Below are 27043 nucleotides of genomic sequence, written 5' to 3' on the forward strand. Positions count from 1 at the left end.
ATTTAAAAGTATGGACTGCTAAACCCCTCTTCCTAATAATAAGGTTACTTAGCACTAGTATATTTAATACATGAAGTACACTGGTCTATTTAATAGTAGCGTTGCAACTATAAAGTACCTCTTTAAATACCAGATTCAATTTGACTACAGCAATAAAGAATATATTTGCTTTAAGGTACTAAAAATATAGCAACATCAAACCACCAAAAAACAATTTGAGAGTTTAATATTCCAGATATTTCTTATGGTCAAACATGATGGTATCTCTATTTGGCAAGGGTACAGGTCACAAGGTATCTATCTCTTTTGTCCAAAGAAAGTTTTCCAGAAAGAATTCATAGAAAATAGCCCAATGGTGTGTATCTCTGTTTTACTAAAACGAGTCTGTCCACTCTTGCATAGAGTTAAAGCCTATATCAGTGATAGACTCCTCCTTCATTCTCTAATCATTCCAAATAGAAAAAGGATACACCCCTTTGAGCCTGAGATCACCTCTCAAAGGTTACTCGGAATTGCCATTTATTTATCCAATCCCCATGATTGAATTTATTTGGCTGCAATTCTTGTATTGAACACCAGGGGCACAATAGGCAACTGAATGTAGTTCATTAGTAAATACTACAAAAAAATATATGTTCTTATATATTTTTAAAGTGTTCATTTAATACACTTATATTTTCTAGCTTAATAAACTATTTGGTTAATTTTATATGATATTATTTAATTTGACTGAGCATGTGTATTTCAATACCAAATATGGGGGTATTCTAATATCTCTCAAATATATATATATATGTATAATACTCATAATAATGAATATACCTATCTTACGTATGCTTCAATACAATTCTACTTATAGGGGTCAATTTATTAATGTGCGAGCGGACATGATACAATGTAGCGTATCATGTCACTGCACATCGATAAATGCAGACAGCATATGCTGTCAGCATTAATCATTGCACCAGCAGTTCTTGTGAACTCCTGGTGTAATGCCGCCCCCTGCAGATTCAAGGCCAATATGGTCGCTAGTAGGGGGTGTCAGAGCAGGCGGACAAGTTATGGAGCAGCGGTCTTTAGACCTCTAAGATAAGAGATAACAGTGGATACCTTGATATGGTCAGAATTGAGCTTGCATTCTATTGGCTGATTAGAACAGCCAATAGAATGCAAGCTCAATCCTATTGGCTGATTGGATCAGCCAATAGGATTTTTCCTACCTTAATTCCAATTGGCTGATAGGATTCTATCAGCCAATTGGTAATGAAGGGACGCCATCTTGGATGACGTCACTTAAAGGAACCTTCATTCTTCAGTCGCCGTCGGATGGAAGAGCATGCTCCACGTTGGATGTCTTCAAGATGGAAGAAGATAGAAGATGCCACCTGGATGAAGACTTCTGCCGGTCTGGATGTCCTCTTCTGGCCGGATCAGATGAAGACTTCTGCCCCTCTGGAGGTCCACTTGTGCCCAGCTGGGTGAAGACGGCTCAAGGTAGGGTGAACTTCAAGGGGGTAGTGTTAGTTTTTTTAAGGGGGGATTGGGTGGATTTTAGAGTAGGGTTGGGTGTGTGGGTGGTGGGTTTTAATGTTGGGGGGGTATTGTATTTTTTTTTACAGGTAAAAGAGCTGATTATTTTGTGGCAATGCCCCGCAAAAGGCCCTTTTAAGGGCTATTTGTAATTTAGTATAGGGTAGGGAATTTTATTATTTTGGGGGGCTTTTTATTTTATTAGGGGGATTAGATTAGGTGTAATTAGTTTTAAAAAATTGTAATTCTTTTTTTATTTTCTGTAATTTTAGTGTTTGTTGTTTTTCGTACTTTAGTTTATTTAATTTAATTGTAGTTAATTGTAGTTAGTTTATGTAATTAATTTAATGATAGTGTAGTGTTAGGTGTAATTGTAACTTAGGTTAGGATTTATTTTACAGGTAAATTTGTACTTATTTTAACTAGGAAGTTATTAAATAGTTAATAACTATTTAATAACTATTCTACCTAGTTAAAATACAAAGTTGCCTGTAAAATAAAAATAAACCCTAAGCTAGCTACAACGTAACTATTAGTTATATTGTAGCAATCTTACGGTTTATTTTATCGGTAAGTATTTAGTTTTAAATAGGATTCATTTATTTAATTGTAGTAAATTTATTTAGATGTATTTAAATTATATTTAAGTTAGGGGGGTGTTAGGGTTAGGGTAAGACTTAGGTTTAGGGGTTAATAAATTCATTATAGTGACGGCGACGTTGGCGGCGGCAGGTTAGGGGTTAATAAATTTAATATAGTTGCGGAGACGTTGGGGGGGCAGATTAGGGGTTAATAAATAAAATGTAGGGTTCAGAGATGTTGGGGGCATCAGATTAGGGGTTCATAAGTATAATGTAGGTGGCGGAGGTGTCCGGAGCGGCAGATTAGGGGTTAATAATATAATGTAGGTGGCGACGATGTTGGGGGCGGCAGATTAGGGTTTAATAAGTGTAAGATTAGGGGTGTTTAGACTCGGGGTTCATGTTAGGGTGTTAGGTGCAGACATAACTTTTATTTCCCCATAGGAAACAATGGGTCTGCGTTAAGAGCTGAACGCAGCTTTTTTGCAGGTGTTAGGTTTTTTTTTCAGCCAGCTCAGTCCCATTGTTTCCAATGGGGAAATTGTGCATGAGCACGTTTAGCCAGCTCAATGCTACCATAAGCAGCGCTGGTATTACAGTGAGTTGTGGAGCTAAATTTTGCTCAACGCTCACTTTTCTGAGGCTAACGCCGGCTTGAAGAAAACCTGTAATACCAGCGTTGTCTTAAGTGAATGGTGAGAAAAAAAGGCTCGTTAGCCCCGCACACCATTACCGACAAAAACTCGTAATCTAGCCAATGGATTCCTAACTCCGTCCTATTATTGATTATCGTTTAATGAACAAGATCACCATTAAAAAACTTTACCCACTACCCTTAATACCTGAACTAATCAAAAGGCTACAAGATGCAAAGATTTTCACAAAATTAGACCTCAGGGGAGCCTATAATTTGGTGCGCATCAAAGAGGGTGATGAGTGGAAAACTGCCTTCTGCACCAGATATGGTTTATATGAATATCTTGTCATGCCCTTTGGGCTATGCAATGCTCCAGCCACTTTCCAATACTTTGTGAACGACATCTTCCGAGATTTACTAGATGTGTGTATAGTTATCTACTTAGATGACATTTTGATATATTCTAAATCAGAACTTGAACACACCAAACATGTTCGATGGGTACTATCTAGACTTCACACTCATTGCTTATATGCCAAACTTGAGAAATGTTTATTCTATTCAAAAGAGATCAGTTTTCTCGGATATAAAATTTCTCCAGGGGGAATTCACATTTAGGATGACAAGATTGAAGCTATTAAAAATTGGTCTATACCTGAGAACAAGAATGCCCTACAAAAATTCCTAGGCTTTGCTAACTTTTATAGAAAGTTTATTCGCAACTACTCAAGTATTGTCAAACCTATCACCCGTTTAACTGGCACCACCCCTTTTATCTGGTCAAAAGAAACCCAGAGTGCATTTGATGACCTCAAAATAAAATTCACCTCTAAACCTATTCTCAGAATGCCAGATAAAGATTTACAGTTCATCCTGAAAGTTGACTCATCTGATTTCGTACTTGGTGCTATTCTGTCACAAAGACATCCGGATACCGGTGTTATTCACCCTGTTGCTTACCATTCGCAAACTCTATTTGACGCCAAGACCCATTATCCGTATGGTGAAAAAGAATTATTAGCCATAAAAGTCACCTTCGAAGGAACTATTCAACCTGTTATCATATACACTGACCACAGGAATTTATCATTCCTTAAATCCAGCAAGACACTCTCCTCAAGACAGGTTCGTTGGAGTCTCTTCTTTGAAAGATTTAATTTTCATATCACTTACAGACCTGGTACATTAAACTGTAAGGCTGACTCTCTATCAAGCATGTACACTGCTCCATTATCTGCAACTCCCACTTCTATTATCCCAGATGATTGGTTCATTGGGATTGTTAAAGATTTCACTTCTAAAGTTAAAGACAGACTTAGTACAGATCTTACTCTACCTTCTCACCTCCTAAAAGCCAGTGATGGCCTATTTTACAAGGATCAGAGACTATACATTCCACCAACCTTGAGAGTAGAGGTACTTAAACAAATTCATGATACACCATTATCTGGTCATCCAGGTATACAAAGAACCCATGAACTCCTACATTGTGATTTCTGGTGGCCGAAAATGATTGAGGATATTCAGAAATACATCACCTCTTGCCAAGTATGTTCCACATCCAAACCAAGTCAAACTCCACCATATGGCCTATTATCATCTCTACCAATTCCTTCTCATCCTTGGTCCTCAGTATCAATGGATTTCATCATTGACCTTCCACCTTCACAAGGCTACACCACAATTTTTGTAGTGGTTGACCAGCTCACAAAAATGGCCCACTTTATTCCCCTGACAGGTCTCCCTTCAGCACCAAAGACTGCTGAAGCATTCATTCATAATATTGTTAAATTACACGGTTTACCATCCAACATCATATCTGACAGAGGGGTACAATTCACTTCTAAATTTTGGAGAGAATTATGCAAAGCTCTATCCATATCAAATAGTTTTAACAGTGCATACCATCCATAGACTAACGGCTTAACAGAAAGAACTAATCAATGGCTAGAACAGTACCTAAGATGTTTCACGACCCATCTTCAAGACATTTGGTACTCTCTACTACCTCTGGCAGAATTTGCCTTCATTAATAACTACAGTTCAACAACCAAATACACTCCATTCTTTGTTAATTATGGTTTTTATCCTGTATTCCACACTCTCACTAACCGTTCATCTCGTAACTATGCAGTAGGGCGGGCCTTATCAAAGATTCAGGACACCATGCAGATTATTCAAGTAAACATTGCTAATGCACAAAGAAGACAAAGATTATATTATGACAATCACAGGTCTACTCCTCCGTTTTACCAAATTGGTGATAAAGTGTGGTTGTCCACTAAGAATTTGAAACTCCAAACTCCCTCCAGGAAACTGAGTAAGATGTTCATTGGACCCTATGTAGTTTCTCGAATAGTCAATAAGAATGCCATCACATTGAAATTACCTCCTTCTCTCCGGATACATTCTACCTTTCACGTTTCTCTACTCAAACCGTTTGTACCCAATCCTTACCCGCATCGGACATTACCTCCTCCCCAGTAATGGTAGATGGTGAGCTTCAGTATGTTGTCAGATGTATTCTCGATTCCAGGATCCACAGACGTCAACTTCAATACCTTGTGAGTTGGAAGGGGTATGACTCATGGATTCCTGCCACTCACCTTCATGCTCCATGCTTGCTTAAATCTTTCCATAAAGCTCATCCCACTAAACCTGCTGCACGCCCAGGAGGGTGTCCTTGAGAAGGGGGTCATGTCACATTTCTGCTGTTCCTTTAAATTTCTTTCCTTACCTGGCTGCAGTTTTCCTAATAAATAGCACCTCCTCCATACAGGAAGTGCTTGGATATCATTACTGCTACCTAGCTTTGCCTGTGTCTTTTCTCAGAGAAACTTACTGCCTGTGTTTAAACTGTATCTTTTTTCCTCTGCAGTTTTTCAGGAGAAACCATTCTTGCAGTTTATTCCATTTCCATGCATGCATAATTCTATCTGCCTAAAGTCCTGTTGGAAACTACTTTCTCAGTGAGTACATTTAAAGTTTATTTGCAGTTTGCTTTTTTATTACAAACAGCCGGATCTATTTTCTATTCCAGCGGATTGATCTACCTTCAGTGTTTTCTTCCTCACTCTCTCTAAGGTAATCCCTTGCCATCCTGCTTATTTAGAATATCCTGCCTGTTTAAAGTTCAATTTCCTGATTGATCTAACTGTAAGCTTTGTGGACAATAATTATTTTTTTATTTTTTCTGCTACCCTGGACTTATACTCCATCAGTTTGTCCTGCATATACTTGTACTTTTGCCAGTACTTTATTCTCTTAATTCAAATTGTTTGTCTCCTATTTTTGTATTTATATCAGTTCCATTATCTCAGACTGCCTTGTTTTACTTCTGCAGCTCTTATTCTTTGTTGGGCTTTATTTTTCATAAGTAAAACTTGTCGTCTATATAAATTGCAGGTCTGTTCCTGAGTTTTTCTTACCATAAAACCTCATTTCCTTACCTGCATACATTCATTACTTAAAGGTTATCTATGTATTCAAGACCATCTTTACTAGTAACTAGTAGAACAAGTTATTTTCTAGTAGGATTGTGATAACTGCGGATCAGGTTCGACAGACATCGCTGAATGCGGAGAGCAATACGCTCTCCGTATTCAGCATTGTGAGCTGCTGGTGCAGCACCGCCCCTTGCGGCGTTGCACCAGCAGGGGGTTGCAAATCAACCCGAATCAACCCGATCGTACTCTTTAGACCGCTGATCCATAACTTGTGTTTCTGGCGGGGCTTGATAGATAGGCCCCAGAGTGAGAAGTGTAAGGATAGAACACTAAATGATATGAGATATCCAGCTGCAACTCGGTTAATCCCCTCTACAAAAAACTAGAATCTATCAGATAAAGAGGCAGCGCTAAAATAAGCAAGGATATATGTGAAGAATTAAATGTGTAAAAATTATATGGTTAGATTTCAAATTTATACTGAATATTAAATCCTGAAAACATAAAGTTTAAAATATATACGGCTAGATTACGAGTTTTGCGTTAAGCTGAAAAAGCAGCATTAATAGGTCCTAACGCTGCTTTTTCTCTACCGCTGCTATTACGAGTCTTGCAGGTTTAGGGGCACCGCACACTTCTTTGGCCTTACCGCAAACCGGTTTACGTAAACTTTGTAAACCCTTTTTTCTATGGGACTTCCATAGCGCCGGTATTACGAGTCTGTCATGGGAGGCCATGAGTGGTACACCCTCTACCTCCAAGATTCCTAACGCATTCTAAAGTCAGTAGTTATGAGTTTTACACTACAACGCTGTAGCATAAAATTTATAACTAAAGTGCTAAAAAGTACACTAACACCCATAAACTACCTATTAACCCCTAAACCGAGGCCCTCCCACATCGCAAACACTAAAATAAAATGTTTAACCCCTAATCTGCCACTACAGACATAGCCACCACTAGAATAAACATATTAAACCCTACACTGCCGTACTCCCGCCTCGCAAACACTAGTTAAATATTAACCCCTAATCTGCTGCCCCTAACATCACCGCCACCTACATTATACTTATTAATCCCTAATCTGCCGCTCCAGACATTGCCGCAACCTACATTATATTTATTAACCCCTAATCTGCTGCCCCCCAAATCACCGCCACCTACCTACATTTATTAACCCCTAATCTGCCATCCCCAATGTCGCCGCCACTATTCTAAATTTATTAACCCTTTAAACTTAAGTATACCCCTAACCCTAACACCCCCTAACTTAAATATAATTTAAATAAATCTAAATAAAATTCCTATCATTAACTAAATTATTCCTATTTAAAACTAAATACTTACCTATAAAATAAACCCTAAACTAGCTACAATGTAACTAATAGTTACATTGTAGCTAGCTTAGGATTTATTTTTATTTTAGAGGCAAGTTTGTATTTATTTTAACTAGGTAGAATAGTTACTAAATAGTTATTAACTATTTAAAAACTACCTAACTAAAATAAATACAAATTAACCTGTAAAATAAAACCTAACCTATGTTGCAATAACACCTAACCTTACACTACAATTAAATAAATGACCTACATAGATTTGTGGGGGTCTTTTGTGTTGCTTTCCCCCTCTCTCTCTCGAGACTTTGCACTTCCATATTTCCTCTCTCACTATATTTATGACACAATCACTTTTCCGTTTTCTCACAATATCACAGAAGCACGATAATTTGGATTCAACTCCCTACTTTCTCTATCACACTTATTAGGAGTGATTTTTTCTGATTTCTTACTCATGGACAAATATATGTCCCACTCTAAACCAAGTTCACCCGCGATGCCACCCAGACAGAAGGACAAATGGACTAAGCCCAGTGAGCCTGAAACCTGGTACGAGCAGTATTGACACCACAGCATTACTACATCAAATATCTGAACTGCTGATGCCTCAGTTTGATGCCCTGAAGCAAGAAATAAGCAACCTGTCGGTAGAAGTTAAGCAGTTTTCTCCCAGACTTATGGAATTGGAAACAAGAGTTTCCGACCTAGAAGATAAATTATCTACTCAGGAACAGTTAAATGAAACACAAAGCAAGACTTTACACACATTACAAGCTAAGCTAGAGGACTTAGAGGACAGGTCACGGCGCAACAACCTTAGGGTTGTTGGGCTCCCCGAAACGGCAGAATACTCCGACCTCTTAAAATTTGCCTCTGCTATACTCCCGCAAATGGTTGGTAGCCAGATAGAAAACTTGGTGATCCCAGTGGAAAGAGCTCACAGACTAGGACCAGTACAGGACAAAGCCACAGCTATGCACAAGCCTAGACCAGTAATAATAAAATATTTAAATTTCCAAGATAAGTTTCATCTTCTAAGGTTATACCGCAAGAATAATGGAATTAAGGTAGGCCAGACAAGGATATTGCTGTTTCAAGATTTTTCGATAGAAACCCAGACAAAGCGAAGGGAAATGGCGCCATACTGCTCCAGACTCATCAATGCCAACTTGAAGGCTAGAATGCTGTATCCTGCGAAAGTGGTGCTGGAGAGGGATGGCGCCATGCTCACATTCTCAAAGGTGGACGAAATTAAGGCTTATTGCCACAAGATTGGGATATAGTGAGATTAGTAGGTACTCTAAAGGGAAATATGTAGATACTGTATTAATGTTAGTTTTTATGTTGAAATTGTTTTTATTTCTAGATGTGTGGTATTTTGATGCTTGTCACTCCTCAGTTCTCCCCACTCCTAACAGCCCAGGGATGCTTATAAAAAAGGGGTTGAGAATTAAACGTAATAGTGTTGAGGAAATTCTCCCCCCCCCCAACCACTAGTGAAATATGGTACCCTTTTCAGAGGTTTGAATATTAAGCCGAGACATGCTAGATTTAGGATTTGGTTTGTTGGGACTCTGAATCATGGCACAGGCTTAGCTGGTTTCTTTTTTTTTTCTCTTCCCAGCTTTTTATTTTGTATTATCCCCTCTCCCCCCCCCCCCCCTTTCTTGTTTTTTTTTTTTTTTCTCTTTCTCTATTCTCTTCCCTCCCCCCTCCGTACGCTGCAAACTATTATATGACCTGACCTGATAAATGGAGATGAATAAACTTAAATTGTTGTCCTGGAACATAGGAGGTATATCCTCACCTATTAAGCGAAAACTGATGATTAAACTTCTGGGCTCCCATAAACCCGATCTAGCTTTTATCCAAGAAACCCACTTATCCCCAACTGAAGCGGCCAAATTACAGATAAAATGGGTAGGGAAGGTTCTCTCTACTTCCTATAACCAAAGGAAAAGAGGCCTAGCTATATCGATCAACAAACAATTAGAATATCAAATTGTATCACTATATAATGATCCGGAGGGAAGGTACCAAATTTTAGAAATCACAATAAACAGAAAACCATATGTTTTTTGCAATATTTATGGTCCCAACAAAACTGACAGAGATTTCTGGGAATCATTGGGCCTCAAACTGTTTCAGTTTGTAGGCAAAAACATTATAGTAGCTGGTGACTACAATATGACATTTTCAAATTTGTTAGATAGATTTAATAGTAGAGCATTGGACAAAAAGACGCGGGAATCAAAGATACTCCGTAAATTTTGTCAGAAACTTGCCTTAAAAGACGTCTGGTGAATTCAGCACCCAGATCAGAAGGGTTACACGTGTGAGTCCAGATCATTTAGATCCCTCTCTAAGATAGATTTCTTTTTAGTATCTGGTCAATTAATGAAATCCAACATTAAATCGGACATTCAAGATATTATCTTATCGGACCATGCAATTATTTCACTTGAGATCCATCACAAGATCTCAACTCTGAATAGTAATGCCCGCTTCTTCTTCCCACAATATTTGATTCAAAATATTAAATTCAGGTCATGGCTCCAAGAAAAATGGAGAGTTTTTTTTAACCATAATAAAGATTATATGGATAAACCTGAAATTTTATGGGAAACTGCAAAGGCGGTCTTTAGAGGCGAAATAAAAGCATATCTTATTAGGATAAAGAAAAAAAGAGATCAGAGAGAGGAACAACTTGCCAACACACTTAAAAACGCATACACACGCTATATTCAAGACAAAACTACAATTAATTGGGATAAATACAGAAAGATTAGAGGGGAGCACAATCTCTTTCTCAAGCAAAAAATGGCAGAGGAGGAGCAGAAGCAAAAAGCCTTCTTTGCAGGGAGTCAGGGCATGACGGCTAAAATATTAGCCAAAATTACAAAAACCAGACAACAGAAAAACTTCATCTCAGCCATTAATTATCGAAATAAGATTCTTAATAAAAGTTCAGAAATAAGACAGGCTTTCTTAGACTACTATCAAAAGCTATACTCTTCTAGTGCAATTGAACAAAGTAATAAGGAGAAATTCTGGCAGGATATCAAAGTGCCCCAGGTCTCAAAGACTGACTTACAAAGATCGAACGAACCAATTACAACAAAAGAGATATCAGACGCTATAATTAAGCTTAAAGGAGGTAAAACTCCAGGGCCGGACGCTATGCCTGCCGAATTCTACAAACTTCTGCGAGAACAAATTCTTCCCTTACTACATACACTTTTTAATGAATATTTAATTGAAAATAAATCACAATCCTCACTATTTACATCCTCCAATATAGTTTTGATCCTAAAGAAAGGGAAGGATCCCACTTCCCCCGCGGCATATAGACCTATCTCTCTTCTGAATCAGGACTATAAATTGTTGACGGCTATCATTTCTAATCGGCTTAAAAAACGTTTACACTACATTATACACCCAGACCAATCAGGATTTATGATAGGACGCAATCCTGTCAAAAATATACGAAAAGTACAACTAGTCCTAGATTATTTTGCAAATAAAGTCTATAAAATGGCACATTATAAACCAGATCTGGCAATACTCTCAGTTGACGCCGAAAAGGCTTTCGACTCGATCGGGTGGGACCACATCTTTGAGTCATTAGAGAGATTTGGAATATTAGGGCCGGTTCATAAATTTATACAGACAATTTATAAAAACCCAATGTCAGCAATCATAGTAAACGGTGAAGCTTCTGAGTATTTTTCACTAGGGCGAGGGACAAGACAAAGTTGCCCGATATCCCCACTACTCTTTAATCTATCTCTTGAACCGCTGGCAATTTTTCTAAGGCAGGAGTTAAAGGGGATCAGAATTGGCCATCAGGATATAGTGCTCTCACTTTTTGCGGATGATCTTTTATTATTTCTAAGCAACACGGTTCAATCTATACCACATGTTCTATCCATATTTGAGTTGTTTGGATCCTTCTCGGGGTATAGGATCAATAACAAGAAATCAGAACTTCTATGGATATATAAACCTACACAGGTAGCAACTCACCCGTTCCACGAAAAGATGTGCATACAATATCTGGGCATAAATCTGAGCAGAAACCCTAGGGATTGGTATGAATTGAACTTCCCGAAATGTATTAAAGAGCTACAAGACAAAGTTCAACTTTGGTCCAACCTACCACTTAGTATTCCGGCTAGAATTATGCTCATAAAAGCTATCATATTCCCCAAACTGTTATACTTTCTCCAAAACTTCCCACTACTATTATATAATAAAGATGCCCAGACACTACAGCGGGCTTTTAATAATTTTATTTGGCGGGAGAAAAAGCCCCGAATAGCATTTTCAACCTTAACACTCCCAAAACAGTATGGAGGTCTAGCATGCCCTAACATTAGAATCTACAATTACGCAGCTGTCGGCAAATTCGCGCTAGACTGGATAACCGAGAAAGGCCACGTCACCCTGCATGACATTGAGTCATATCTGGTAGCTCCCTTCACTCTAAAAGCAATTTTACACAATCCAGCAAGTAAGTTGCCAGCTAATATAATGCAATATGTCACTATTAAAGATGTTGTAAGGACGTGGCAAAAAGTCTGCTCAGGATCTAGGACCAATTTTCGTAAATTGACCTTCCTCCCGTTAACAGGAAACCCAAGCTTTGCACCAGGGTTGAACATGTCAGTCTTTTCTAGATGGGCTCAGGCCGGTCTTCAGTCTCTAGGGCAAATATGTCAGGAAGGAAAGTTGATAGTAAGACCCTTTGAAGAGCTGAAAGGTAAATACAACCTAGAAAGGTCTTCTCTATACGCTTACTTACAAGTCAGCCACTGGATAGCGAACCTAAGAACTGATACAGGGATGGAATTGGAAAAAGGAGAACTAGGTAGAGTAATCCAATCTTATGCTGATGGGGTCAATAGAATCTCATTAATATATAGAATGCTAATTAATGCTCAAGGGGAAATTCATTTGAATAGATTACTTGGAAAATGGGATAAGATCCTACCGATACTCGAAAAAGAGCGGATTTCTGCCAGTATTAAACTCGCAATGAAAGCAACTACCTTAGTCACCTGGTGGGAATCCCACACTAAATTATTGAATATGGCATATTTCTCCCCTGACCGTATATCTAGATGGAGTGATAATACATCATTAGGAGAATGCTCTAAATGTAGACAAGAAAGAGCAGATCTGTTCCACTGTGTGTGGAAGTGCCCGAAAGTTAGGCAGTTCTGGAACAAAGTTAACTATTGGTGTAACAAGGTTACGGGAGTCCAGATGGAATTTACACAGTTTGAGGTAATCTTTTTAGTCCACCATAGTAACATTAGATATGGAATTAACCACAAATTTCTGAATGCTATGATATTAGTGGGTAGAAATGTAATTTTCACTAATTGGAAGGGTAGGGGGCGACCTAAAATTTTCGGAATTTATCCGAAAAGCTCAGCATCAAATAATATTAGACCAGTACAACATAAAAATTACCAACAATAAACAAATACGGCAATTTTTCAGTAAATGGAAAATGATGATCCTCTCCCTCCCCATAACCATTCAGAAACAAATAGTGATAATTTTTAAGAAATCGGAATGGTTTATACAGCAAATACAGACAGGAGAATTTCCAAGTACGTGGTCATTTGACTAGGCTGACGGCGTGAGGGGGGAATCAATTATTAATTACTGATTTACTGGATCATCTGTCTTTTTCCTTTCTTCCCTTTCCCCTCACCCTATTCTTTCCCCACCCTTCTCTTCCCCTATTTATTTATTTTTTATTTTATTTTTATTTTTATTTTTTTCCTGTCTCCATCCCTAGCTACCAGGTGGGTAGATGTTAGTCACAAGATAGATCCGTGATACTGAAACCAAATTAAGTTGGTGGTGAGAACCCTAGCACTTTAGAGCTGAATATATACTGGAAATTGTGTAGTGAACTAATAATGTATCATACTAATGTATTAATACAAATTCAAAATGCTCTACTTCCAATGGATGCCATTAATGGCAATCAGATTTTGTTTGCAGTTTTGAACCCTTCTTTTTCATTGTCTTTTTTTTATGTATGTAATATAAGATGTATGACACAGCTATGGTCAGGTAAAATAAGTACCTGCCATAGGAAATTTTCTTTTCTATTTTGTCATTGTTTGTCTTTAATTAAACCATGTATGTTACTAATTTCAATAAAATCTTTAAATAAAAAAATAAATAAAAAAAAATAAAAAAAAAAAAATGACCTACATTAAATGCAATTAAATAAATTAAATTGGTGGACTTCCTGTTGGGCGGAGCTAGCTGACGTTAGGCTAGCACGGAGCTCTGAGGAAAAGAGCCAACCTACATCAACCCCAAGCTTTTGGCTTCCTTGGCCCGTGTTCACAGTGGCCTGGAAGGTGTAGCCAACATCGCTACTTGCTGGGAAGTCTTACATATGCCTAAGAGGCCCTGTCGGCTAGGGTCTGACAGCAGGCTATGATAATTTGAAGGTACCATATCCCGGAAACAAGGAGGAGCAAGACATAGCCAACCTTGCCAACAGAGTTTACTGCGAGCGTGGAGCACAGCTGCAGGGACGCCAAAAAGGGGGCAGCTACCTGTACAGAAGGCGAGTGATAAACTGCTCAGAGAGTTAATACAGTGCCCGGCAGACCAAAAATTCCAGCAGAGGATATGAAGCAAGCTTATCTTAATGCCGAGAATTCAGAGCTGTGAGTAATAGCGGGGGTTCCCCTGCATGAACCTTTTTTATAATAAGATACGCTTGGCTGTATAAGCAGGCACGCTGGGGACTGAGTACGGCTAAAAGGTATGAATTGAGACTGCTGTTTGACTGCTTGCATTAATATTTGAAGACTTTCGCTGGCACTAACAACTCTGTACCTACGGCTTAACTTTAACCATAACTATATACAGGAACAGATTAACTATAACAATCTGTTTGAAACTGAAGTATTTCAGTACTGTGAAGCCTGACCTGTGAGTAACAGCTGGGGTTCTCCTGCATAAACCTTCCCTATAACGAGACATAGCCGGTACTATAACCGGGTACACTGGGGTCTGACTACACCTAAAAAGTTTGAACTAAGACTGTTTTCCTGTCTGCCTGCTTGCATCTAAAATTAAACTCTGTCTGCTGGCACTAATAATACTGTCACTACGGCTCAATCCTAATAATAATCACATAGAGAAACATACTAACTGGAACAAAAAGCACTGCTTGCAAAGATAAAAATATTAGTCCAGATACAGGACAGAACCCTTTGTGATAATAGCCGACCTTGATATCAGAGTTTAATACGAATGACCGTACATGATAGTGACTGGTAAGGAGGGGTGTGGCAGACAGGTCTGAAAGAGGGCAATTAGCCACATAGAAGGCGAGTGGTAAAACTGCTCAGAGAGTCACTTCGGTGCCCAGTTGATTTAGGCTCTCAGTTAAAAAAAAAGGGGGAAAAAAAAGAGGGGAAAGAAAAGGAAATTCTTTTGAAACAGAAGTCTTCCAATACTGTGAAGCCAGATTTGTTAGTAACAGCTTGGGACCCCTTGCATGACCTTTCTATAATTGGTGTTATGCTGAGGAGCATACGCGGGAAAGCTGGGAACTGTTAATGGCTAAATGACACTAACTGAGACGGAAAAGCTGCCTGCTTGCACTAACAACATCATGCTTACGGCTTAAAAACATAGCTCTATTTAGCAATAGACCACTCTACCCAGTTCAATTGCCATACAAACACATAAAAAGTCCATTAACATCTGGGAAAAAGCAAAAAGTCCTGATAATATCACTAAGGACCATCTAGCTATTAATTGGTGCTTAATTGAGCACTCTCCTCATAGAGACTGTGAGAGCCCTGTCTACCAGGAAGAGGGGAAATTGTTACAGGAATGGGACAGTATTCCTTCTAATATATATGTTTATTCTCTCCCATTTTTTATACTATCAAGAAATGTGACCGGGACTTAATAAGTGAAGCAAGTCCTGTGCCTGCTCCAGAGACAGTCTGAGGAGTTAGAGATTTTGTTGGGTTATTCTGTGCTCCTTTTCTTTAAGTATACAATCTGAGGTGTATTCACTAAATTAATAATATAAGGATATTTGCATGTAGTAATGTAATAAGGTCCGTTAGTACTGGGTGACCATCTTAATAAATTCTGCACCACAGGTTTATCCCCTGCTCTCTCTCTGTAAGAATATATTCTGTCTATTGTGCAGTCATCAAAATATTGTCGTAAAGGGATTTGTAGGCAACAATGCTCACAAGGTATCTAGGTACTTGATGACCATTAATTTAAATTTGGCATCAAATTTGGGAGTCTAGGATAGCTCCGCCCCTAATACTGCCTTTTCTTGACCTACAACACAGAAATTGAGATAGTGAGTGGTCAGGGAAATATCACAACTTAGCAGGAATAAGATTCTGCTAGTGATTTCTCTGTTTCTGTATCTATTTAGATTGATAATAGATATCGGAGGATTTAACATAAATTCTTCTTAGGTCGCTTTATTTTTAGTACAGATTTAAGGGCAGGTGGCACTGCATTCATCACGCATACACTAAGACTTTCACCTGTGTGATTTCACACTCACTTTTTTAACCTTACATCACACTCCCCCCCCTTTTTTTTTTTGCTTTTTTTACACAACACTCTTTGTGATAAAAGTATATTTTTGATATCTCTATGGACAAATATATGTCACACTTAAAATCTAACTCACCTGCAATGCCACCTAAACACAAGGAGAAAAGGCCTAAGCCCAGTGATTTAGAAATTAGCAATGAGGGAAATTGGAATAATACTGATAACACAGCACTTCTTCATCAGATTGCAGATCTGCTAATGCCTCAATTTGATGAAGTGAAACAGGAAATAGCTAGTTTGACAGCTGAGATCAGACAATTTTCATCTAGAATGTCTGAGCTGGAAACTAGAGTTTCAGATATTGATGACAGGATCATCACCCAGGAACAAATAGCCACTAGCCCGGACAAGAGGTTAACTGTACTACACTCTAGGATAGATGAGTTAGAGGATAGGTCACACCGCAATAACCTTAGAGTTATTGGCCTCCCAGAAAGTGGGGAATTTATGGATCTTCTAAAATTTGCCTCAAGTACACTTCCCAGACTAGTAGGCAGCCAGACAGAAAATTTAGTAATCCCAGTGGAAAGAGCCCATAGAATTGGTCCAGCCCGGAATAAGATGGATGGGGCAGTTAAACCCAGACCTGTAATTATCAAATTTTTAAATTTCCAAGACAAATTTCACATACTGAGGCTTTATCGTAAGAACAATGGTATTATGATAGGCCAAGTGAGGCTCTTACTGTTCCAAGACTTTTCATCAGAAACTCAAGCAAAACGGAGAGAAATGGCACCATACTGTTCCAGATTAATTAAAGCAAACTTCAATGCCAGATTACTTTATCCGGCGAAAATTGTACTGGAAAAGGATGGTGACATACTCAAGTTTACTAAAGCAGAAGATGTTCAGACTTTCTGTCGTAACAATAATGTGGAGTAATCAAATGGATGGGTATATGATAATAGGCCTAATTTTTTTATGTCAATGTCATTCTTGCTGTCAATGTTTTCTCGAATGGAGATATATGTTGCTTGCCTGTCATTTGCTATACTTTTAAGTTTTGCTTTTAATTTTTTGCTTGGTCCCCCCTCTTTGTTTCCCCCTTTCCCCCCCTTTTTTTTTTCTCTCCTCTCCCCCACTACCAAAATGCTAATTAAAGGTGCACAGACTTAATTTTTTGTCTTGGAATATAGGGGGAATTTCTTCCCCAATAAAACGAAAATTAATGATTAAACATTTAAGCGCCCATAAACCAGACATAGCCCTTATACAGGAGATGCATTTATCCCCTATAGAAGCGCTAAAACTTAAAACTAAATGGGTAGGGGAGGTTGTCTATACACCATACAATCAGTGAAAAAGGGGGCTGGCAATATTGTTTAATAAGCAGTTGAATTACCAGATATTGTCATCAGATAATGACAAAGAAGGAAGGTATCAAATTTTAGAAGTCCAAATTAATAAAAATTATTTTGTTTTATGTAATCTCTATAGCCCGAATAAAACGGAGAAAGAATTTTGGGAAATGTTAAGTTTCAAACTATTTCAGTATGTAGGAAAAAATATAATAGTGGCGGCGACTATAATATGACATTTTCACATATCCTTGATAGATTTAACAGTAAGTCTATGGACAAGAAGACTAGGGAATCTATAATACTTTGCAGGTTCTGTCAGAAGCTGGCCCTTAAGGATATCTGGCGAACACAGCATCCAGATCATAAAGAATATACGTGTGAATCAAAGTCCTTTAGATCTTTCTCAAGAATTGACTTCTTCCTAATCTCTACTTCACTGATGAGGTTAGATATTAAAACTGATATAAAAGAAATAAAGCTTTCAGACCACACAATTATCTCCTTAGAGATAAAATATAAAGACCTCATACAAGGCAACAAAGCGCGGTTTTTCTTCCCCCAGCATCTCACTCATAGTATAAAATTTAGAGCTTGGTTACAAGAAAGGTGGAGGTAGTTTTCAGATTTCAATAAGGACTATAGAGACAAACCGGAAGTATTCTGGGAGACTGCAAAAGTGGTATTGAGGGGAGAAATAAAAGCTTATCTGATCAGGTATACGGCATTAAGAAAACAGAGGGAAGAACAGCTAGCTAAATCAGTTAAAAACGCTTATTCACGTTATATTCAGAATCCATTAACAGCCAACTGGAATAAATATAAGAATGCAAGAATAGAAAGAGATATCTTCTATAAGCAAATGATGACTATGGAGGAACATAAGCAGAAAGCTTTTTTTGCTGGAAGCCAGGGTATCTCCGCCAAAATCTTAGCCAAGATTACTAAATAAAGGCAACAGAAAAATTACTTATCAGCTATTAATTATCAGAACAAAAAACTTATTAAAGTTTCAGAAATAAGACAAGCCTTTCGTGAATATTTTCAAAAAGTTTACTCTTCCAGACTAGTAGACAAAGCCAATAAAAAGAAGTTTTGGCAAAAAAATCAAACTACCACAAATTCTGAGCCATGATCTACAAATGCTCAATAAACCTATCTCAATGGAAGAGATATCTGAGGCGATAAAAAAGCTTAAACCAGGTAAAGCCCCAGGCCCCGACGCCCTCCCTGCCGAATTATATAAACTTTTACAGGAACATCTACTTTCCCCTCTCTGTGATCTATTTAATGACTATTTTGTCAGTAATAAGACACAATCTTCTCTGTTCGCTGCCTCAAATGCGGTCCTGATTTTGAAGAAGGGAAAAGATCCTGAACTACCAACATCATATAGGCCTATATCCCTTTTAAATCAGGACTACAGGTTGATGACAGCTATTATCTCTAATAGACTGGAAAGATGCTTAGATTATATCATACACCCAGATCAAGTCGGGTTTATGACAGGAAGAAATCCAGTTAAAATCATATGAAAAGCTCAGCTAATATTAGACCTGTTTGCGAATAAAGTATTTAGAAAATCTCATTCGAGACCAGACTTAGCAATACTCACGGTCGATGCCGAAAAGGCATTCGACTCGATTGGCTGGGATCATCTGTTCACCTCGCTAGAAGGTTTCAGTATGAGAGGACGCTTTCAACAGTTTATACGAAAGCTCTATCAAAATCCTTCCTCATCAGTTATAGTTAATATAGATACATCAGATATGTTTCTTTTGAAGAGAGGCACGCAACAGGGTTGCCCACTGTCCCAATAACTCTTTAATCTCTCGTTGGAACCTTTGGCAATTTATTTGAGACAGGAGCTGAAGGGGATAAGAATAGCTGGTCAAGATTTTGTTCTATCACTCTTTGCAGATGATCTCCTATTCCTAAGTAATACAGCACAGTCTATACCACAAGTTTTAGACATAATCAGGTTATTTGGTTCCTTTTCTGGGTACAAGACTAATAATGAAAACTCCGAACTACTATGGATATATAAACCAAGAACAGAGTTGTCCCATCCCTTCCGTGAAACTAAGCATATACAATATCTAAGTATAACACTTAGCAATAATCCAGAACAATGGTATGAGCTTAATTTTCCTAAATGTATCGCGGATATACAAGACAAAATGAAAATCTGGGCTAACCTTACATTAAGTATTTCAGCTAGAATCATGTTTATTAAGGCAATCCTGTTCCCTAAACTTTTATATTTTCTCCAAAATTTTCCCTTATTATTATATAACAAGGATATTTTGCGACTGCAGAGGAGCTTTAATAATTTTATATGACAAGATAAAAAGCCACGTATAGCTTTATTCTCGCTAACACTTCCAAAAGTTTGTGGTGGATTTGCCTGCCCAAATATTAGATTCTACAATTATGCGGCTCTATGTAAGTTTGCGATCGACTGGATCACTAAAAAAGAACAGGTCACGCTATTGAGATTAGAATCATATTTAACAGAACCATTTAGTTTAAAAGCTGTATTGCATTACCCATTGGCCAAAATGCCTGCCAGTATAACACAGTTTGTTACTATTAAAGATATTATAGGTGCTTGGCAGAAGATTTGCATAGGAATTAAAAATAATTTCCGTAAGTCCGAATTTCTCCCTATACTGGGCAATCCAAGCTTTCCCCCAGGCTTTTCCTTCGTACTCTTCCTTTTTATGAGGTATTGATATGTTGAAGTACCTGAAGTCATAACTAAGTTTAAAGCTGGAAAAGTCAGCGATTTTTGTAACAACCTCCTCCCGTAAGGGTAAAGAAAATATTGTAATAGTTAGTAGATATGTATATGGATAGGGAGGTTTGGTTAATGCTACGACTACATGTTTGAAAATGTTGCTTGTTGATTTTTTTGTTAATATCGATACCATAACTCCAAAAAAATCCAATAAAAATATTTAAAAAAAAAATTAAATTAAATTAGCTAAATCACAAAAAAAACCCACTAAATTACAGAAAATAAAAAACAAATTACAAGATCTTTAAACTAATTACACCTTATCTAATAGCCCCCAAAATAAAAAAAAACTACCAATAGCCCTTAAAAGGTCCTTTTGCAGGGCATTGCCCCAAAGAAATCAGCTCTTTTACCTGTAAAAAAATACAAACAACCCCCCCAACAGTAAAACCCATCATCCACACAACCAACCCCCCAAATAAAAGCCTAACTAAAAAAACCTAAGCTCCCCATTGCCCTGAAAAGGGCATTTGGATGGGTATTGCCCTTAAAAGGGCATTTAGCTCTATTGCAGGCCCAAAGCCCTAACATAAAAAATAAACCCACCCAATACACCCTTAAAAAAATCCTAACACTAACCCCCGAAGATTCACTTACTGGGAGAAGTCTTCATCCAAGCGGCAAGATGTCCTCAAGGAAGCCAGCAGAAGTGGTCCTCCAGACGGGCAGAAGTGGTTCTCCAGATGGGCAGAAGTCTTCATCCAGACGGCATCTTCTATCTTCATCCTTCCGACACTGAGCGGCTCCATCTTCAAGACATCCGGCACGGAGCATCCTCTTCAAACGACGTCTTCTTCAGAATGAATATCACTTTAAGTGACGTCATCCGAGGTGGCGTCCTTTAGATTCCGATTGGCTGATAGAATTCTATCAGCCAATCGGAATTAAAGTAGAAAAAATCTGAATGCAAGCTCAATCCTATTGGCAGATTGGATCAGCCAATAGGATTGAAGTTCAATCCAATTGGCTGATTGCATCAGCCAATAGGATTTTTTCAACCTTAATTCCGATTGGCTGATTTCTATCAGCCAATCGGAATCTAAGGGACGCCATCTTGGATGACGTCACTTAAGTTGATATTCATTCCAAAGAAGACATCGTTTGAAGAGGAAGCTCCGCACCGGATGTCTTGAAGATGAATCTGCTCCATGTCAGAAGGATAAAGATAGAAGATGCCATCTGGATGAAGACTTCTGCCAGTCTGGAGGACCACTTCTGCCCGTCTGGAGGACCACTTCTGCCGGCTTCCTTGAGGACATCTTGCGGCTTGGATGAAGACTTCTCCCGGTAAGTGAATCTTCGGGGTTTAGTGTTAGGATTTTTTTAAGGGTGTATTGGGTGGGTTTATATTTTAGGTTAGGGCTTTGGGCCTGCAATAGAGCTAAATGCCCTTTTAAGGGCAATGCCCATCCAAATTCCCTTTTCAGGGCAATGGGGAGCTTAGGTTTTTTTAGTTATGCTTTTATTTGGGGGGTTGGTTGTGTGGGTGGTGGGTTTTACTGTTGGGGGAGATGTTTGTATTTTTTTTACAGGTAAAAGAGCTGATTTCTTTGGGACAATGCCCCACAAAAGGCCCTTTTAAGGGCTATTGGTAGTTTAGTTTAGGCTAGGTTTTTTATTTTGGGGGGGCTTTTTTATTTTGATAGGGCTATTAGATTAGGTGTAATTAGTTTAAAGATCTGTCATTTGTTTTTTATTTTCTGTATTTTAGTGGGTTTTTTTTCTGATTTAGCTAATTTAATTTAATTTATTTAATTGTATTTAATGTAGGGAATTTATTTAATTGTAGTGTAGTGTTAGGTGTTAGTGTAACTTATGTTATGTTTTATTTAACAAGTCAATTTGTATTTATTTTAGCTAGGTAGTTATTAAACAGTTAATAACTATTTAGTAACTATTCTACCTAGTTAAAATAAATACAAACTTGCTTGTAAAATAAAAATAGACCCTAAGCTAGTTACAATGTAACTATTAGTTATATTGTAGCTAGCTTAGAGTTCATTTTATAGGTAAGTATTTAGTTTTAAATAGGAATAATTTAGTTAATTATAGTAATTTTATTTAGATTTTTTTAAATTATATTTAAGTTAGGGGGTGTTAGGTTTAGACTTAGATTTAAGTTAGGGGGTGTTAGGGTTAGACTTAGATTTAAGGTTTAATATGTTTAATATAGTGGCAGTGATGTTGGGGGCAGCAGATTAGGGGTTAATAAATGTAGGTAGGTTGCAGGCAACATTTGGGACGGGAGATTAGGGTTTAATAAATATAATGTAGGTGTCTGCGATGTTGGGGGCAGCAGATTAGGGGTTAATAAGTATAATGTAGGTGGCGGCAGTGTCCGGAGCGGCAGATTAGGGGTTAATAAAATTAATGTAGGTGTCTGCTATGTCAGGGGTGGCAGATTAGGGGTTAATAAATGTAAGATTAAGTGTGTTTAGACTCTGGGTTCATGTTAGGTGTAAACATAAAATGTGTTTCCCCATAGGAATCAATGGGGCTGCGTTACTGAGATTTACGCAGCTTTTTGCAAGTGTTAGACTTTTTCTCAGCCGGCTCTCCCCATTGATGTCTATGGGTAAATCATGCACGAGCACTTACGACCAGCACACCGCTGACTTAAGCAGCGCTGGTATTGAAGTGTAGTGTGGAGCAAAATTTTGCTCTATGCTCACTTCTTGCCTTTTAACGCCGGGTTTGTAAAAACCCGTAATACCAGCGCTGCAGGTAAGTGAGCGGTGAAAGAAAATCTGCACGGTAGCAACGCACAGCTCATAACACAATACTTGTAATCTAGCCGATAGTAATTTTAATTATCACACAGGCAGATAGAGAACCAAAAAGGCTGACTACAGCAGAACTTCAAAGACACTTAAGGGGCTAATTAACTTGTTGTTATATATTTTATGCCTTTAAAAAGTGGGGTGGTCCTTTATCAAACGCGCCAGTGTTCTGCAGTCTTCTATCTCCATCACGGTGGTCTTAAAACTGGTTTTAAAATGCTTAATCACTGATTGTGAAGGGAAAAAAATGCTTCTGCAAGTCAGTAGACCCAGGATCAATCCAGGGCACATTGTGACACTGATTTATTTAGAATAGGAAGATGTATCCTTCAAAAAATAAACACAGTAATACATTTTAAAATAGCCATTTTATTAGATAAGCAATAACTGCATAGAACAATCTCCACTGTGAAGTATACGGCATCACAAAAAGCAACTTTAAAATGTTAAAGAAAAAATGAGCTAAAATGAAAAAAAAAAACTCTCTCTATTACACACTCTCAAGTGCAAAAATAATGAAATAAAAATAAGACAACACCATCAGCTTTGAAATTGCAAGAAACGACTGCAAGAAGAGATAGTTTATAAAGGCAATAGTCTCTTTATACAGTAACATGTTCCAACCTCTCTTCTAGAGCACCCCAGAACACACAGCCTCCTCTCCTGGAGACCCCTTTCATTTTATGTAACAAAATTACTTTATCATAAATAAACAGACGTGCAAATATTTTACACTTTTACATAATCCATTGCTCAAGCATAAATAGTTTTATGGTTGTCATTATTGTCTGTTCCACGTTACTGTGTGAGATATCATGTATTGCGCATCTCACACAGCTACAGATGTAAATAGTAATAGGAAAAAATAGATGAAGTGATGGCCAATGATTTTCTAACATAATCTCACATTTACAATGGCCCTTCCTCAGCAACTCATTAGCATGAATGAAGCCCAATGTCTCTTTAATGCAGAAGGAATCTGCTAATGTGAGAAATCTTATTAAGTTTAATGAGGAAAGTCACATCTGCTCATTATTCATTCTGTAGATAAGAAATTCCATAACCCATGTTTCAGTTTTAAAGATGCAATGCACATTATCTCTAAGAATGTAACAGCATTCTATTTAAACTGCAGGGAAGTCATTCTCTTTAATCCTTTATTTTATTATACATTAGGAAAGAGTTTTGTATTTTAATTAGGACCCAACATTTTAATTAACATTTGCATTATTATAATGTTCAGCAGGCAAACGTGTTAAGTAAACTAGCGTTGCTATTGTAAGGAATTCATTTCTAACAAATTATTTGTTGACGTCTGTTCTAAAACAACATGGACTGTTTATCAAAGTGATCAATCAGAATTGTGAACGGGCATCTAAGATCTGAGGGTGATCTGGGTTAAACCTATTACAACCAACAACCAATCCCCATAGCGTCTCCTTCATTTCCAATACCTTCTTACCTCCATGACATACCAACTGCTAAACAAAACCAGAACTGGAGAGGAGACCGTCATAATCACAAACCGCCACAAGGTCAACTGCCCTCAGAAGACATTAATGGCAGGCTGTAATCACTGTAATCTCTGATGATGATCAAAACTTCACCGGGTCAGTTGTTAAAGACCCCACCGACACTTGCAGGGGCTGTCCTCTGGGAATGATCTAAAAAAGGGTCTGTTCCTGTGAGTTGTGAGATGTCTCCCATAGAAAGTAATAGAGCTCGCTGGAAAGCAAAACTTGACTGGGGAGAATCAAGTTAGCAGGGAACAGGGGGGGGGCACTTTTGTTTTTGTGTGTAAGTGTTTCTCTATGAGGCTAATAAGTGTTTTGCATATTTTTACACAGTTTTTCTACCTTCAATAGAAAACAGTGAGAACTGCAGGGGCATAATGTTTATAGAATACTCCAGACCTGACAGAGAAATCTCAGCTACATATATGGAACGCCCTTGTTCAGACCACTAGTAGAGGCAGTGAAACTAATTTTACAATGAGGAAAAATAATACACTTTAATTTTCATAATTTATATACAAATTTCACTGCATTTTATTCCTGTGAAATGTAGTTGTATTACAATTTCTACTGTATGCCTTAAATATTTTTTTTCCCTGTGTACTTTTAATACAAATTACATTTTTAATTAAAACACATTTTTTTGCAGAACAGTTGTATTATGATTTTAATGTGGTTGAACAATACAATTTTTACTACATATTTTTATTTTTATTTTTTTGTGAACCCTAATGTAATCTATGCATCAGCTTCACATACTTAAATGTAGGGAACACCCGTTTGCGATACATACAGTTTTTGAGGTAAAACCTCCCTTTATAGAATTACAAGAGGGGCTACATAGTACTTGCAAGATTCCTTAGAGATCCTCACAAGCCCAGAGAACTTTATAGAGTCTAACCCAGATTCTCTACGACAGGGGCGTAAAACTGGCGGCTCGCGGGCCTCATGCGGCAACACAACCTTATTTTGTGCAACCCACACCAGCTCCATGAAAAATAATATGAAAAATAATAATTATAATATGCTTATTACTTAAAGATGAGTGCACTTACTGTTAAGGATGCCGCCTGGTTGGATGAAGACTTCTCCCGGTAAGGTGATCTTCAAGTGGTTAGTGTTAGGTTTTTTTAAGGGGGCATTGGATGGGTTTTAGAGTAGGGTTGGTTGTGTGGGTGGTGGGTTTTAATGGGGGGGATTTGTAATTTTTTTTACAGGTAAAAGAGCTGATTACTTTGGGGCAATACCCCGCAAAAGGCCCTTTTAAGGGCTATTTGTAATTTAGTGTAGGGTAGGGCTTTTTTATTTTGCGGGGGCTTTTTTATTTTGTTAGGGGGATTAGATTAGGTGTAATTAGTTTAAAAATCTTGTAATTTGTTTATTATTTTCTGTAATTTAGTGTTTTGGGGTTTTTTGTACTTTAGCTAATTTTATTTAATTGTATTTAATTGTATTTAATTTAGGGAATTAATGTAATTATAGTGTAGTGTTAGGTGTTATTGTAACTTAGGTTAGGTTTTATTTTACAGGTACTTTTGTATTTATTTTAGCTAGGTATTTATTAAATAGTTAATAACTATTTAGTAACTATTCTACCTAGTTAAAATAAATACAAACTTGCCTGTAAAATAAAAATAAACTAGATACAATGTAATTATTAGTTATATTGTAGCTAGCTTAGGGTTTATTTTATAGGTACGTATTTACGGCTAGATTTAGAGTTTTGTCGGTAACGACCCACGTAGCTAACGCTGGCTTTTTTTCCCCCGCACCTTTTAAATACCGCTGGTATTGAGAGTTCACAGAATGGCTGCGTTAGGCTCCAAAAAAGGAGCGTAGAGCATAATTTACCGCCACTGCAACTCTCAATACCAACGGTGCTTATGGACGCGGCCAGCTTCAAAAACGTGCTCGTGCACGATTCCCCCATAGGAAACAATGGGGCAGTTTGAGCTGAAAAAAAACCTAACACCTGCAAAAAAGCAGCGTTCAGCTCCTAACGCAGCCCCATTGCTTCCAATGGGGGAATCGTGCACGAGCACGTTTTTTAAGCTGGCCGCGTCCGTAAGTCTGCACCTAACACCCTAACATGTACCCCAAGTCTAAACACCCCTCACCTTACACTTATTAACCCCTAATCTGCCGCCCCGCTATCGCTGACACCTGCATATTTTTTTTAACCCCTAATCTGCCGCTCCGTACACCGCCGCAACATACGTTATCCCTATATACCCCTAATCTGCTGCCCCTAACACCGCCGACCCCTATATTATATTTATTAACCCCTAATCTGCCCCCCCAATGTCGCCGCTACCTACCTACAATTATTAACCTCACCGCTACTCTAATAAAGTTATTAACCCCTAAAGCTAAGTCTAACCCTAACACTAACACCCCCTAAATTAAATATAATTTAAATCTAACGAAATAAATTAACTCTTATTAAATAAATTAATCCTATTTAAAGCTAAATACTTACC

Source organism: Bombina bombina, chromosome 4, assembly GCF_027579735.1.
Source record: "Bombina bombina isolate aBomBom1 chromosome 4, aBomBom1.pri, whole genome shotgun sequence".
Taxonomy (NCBI): Eukaryota; Metazoa; Chordata; class Amphibia; order Anura; family Bombinatoridae; genus Bombina; species Bombina bombina.